This window comes from Lucilia cuprina, chromosome 2, assembly GCF_022045245.1.
Source record: "Lucilia cuprina isolate Lc7/37 chromosome 2, ASM2204524v1, whole genome shotgun sequence".
NCBI classification, from domain to species: domain Eukaryota; kingdom Metazoa; phylum Arthropoda; class Insecta; order Diptera; family Calliphoridae; genus Lucilia; species Lucilia cuprina.
In genome coordinates this window covers 32,025,565-32,026,628 of record NC_060950.1, presented here as the reverse complement: position 1 = coordinate 32,026,628, position 1,064 = coordinate 32,025,565, and positions in this window count along the sequence as shown.

The window sequence follows — 1,064 nt, the reverse complement described above, 5'->3', positions numbered from 1 at the left end:
GGTTCACATCGAGAAAAGTTATGAATCAAAATTTTAAACAACCTCGAAAAAAATAAGCATTTTTTACACATTCTGATGTAATTTTCTCGAAAACTATTCAAGATAATTCCATAAAATTTGAAACAATTTCTTATACCTCCCATACAAAAGTACATATTCCCGGAAATTTGGTTTTTTGTTAATAACTTCCGTCGTTATGTCGATATCTTCACAAAATTTTAGAAATTAAAATTTTATAGCAATGGAATTTATTCAGAGGACAAATCTTTTGGATGGGTCCATAATTGGTCATAGCTCCCATACAAGGTCCCCTCCCGAAAATCACTTAAACGCACATAACTCATTACTAAATTAAGATGCCGATATAAAATTTGGTACAAGTATTGCTTTTATATACAGAAATATTACAATGAAAGCTTTTTGGATCGGTCCAAAATTGGTCATAGCTCCCATATAAGGTCCCCACCAGAAAATCAATTAAACGCGCATAACTCATTAGTAAATTAAGATATCGATATAAAATTTGGTACAAGTATTGCTTTTATATACTGAAATATAAAAATGGAAGTTTCTTTGGATCGGTCCATATTTGGTCATAGCTCCCATACAAGTTCCACTCCCGAAAATCACTTAAACGCACATAATCATTACTGAATTAAGATATCGATATAAAATTTCGTACAAGTATTGCTCTTATATACAGAAATTTTACAATGAAGGCTTTTTTGGATCGGTCCACAATTGGTCATAGCTCCCATATAAGGTCCGCTCCCGAAAATCATTACTACATTAAGATATCGATATGAAGTTTGGTACAAGATATCCATATACAATTTGGTGCAAGCATTGTTCTCACATAAAGAAATATTACCACGAAATCTTTTTCCGATCGGTCCCTAATTGGTCATAGCTCCCATAAAAGTTCCCCTTCCGAAAAACACAAGTGGTACAAGTAATGATCATATACACAAAAATATTACTAGGACATTTTTTTTCATCGGTCTATAACTGGTCATAGCTCCCATACAAGGTCCCCTCCCGAAAATAACTAAAACGCACATAAC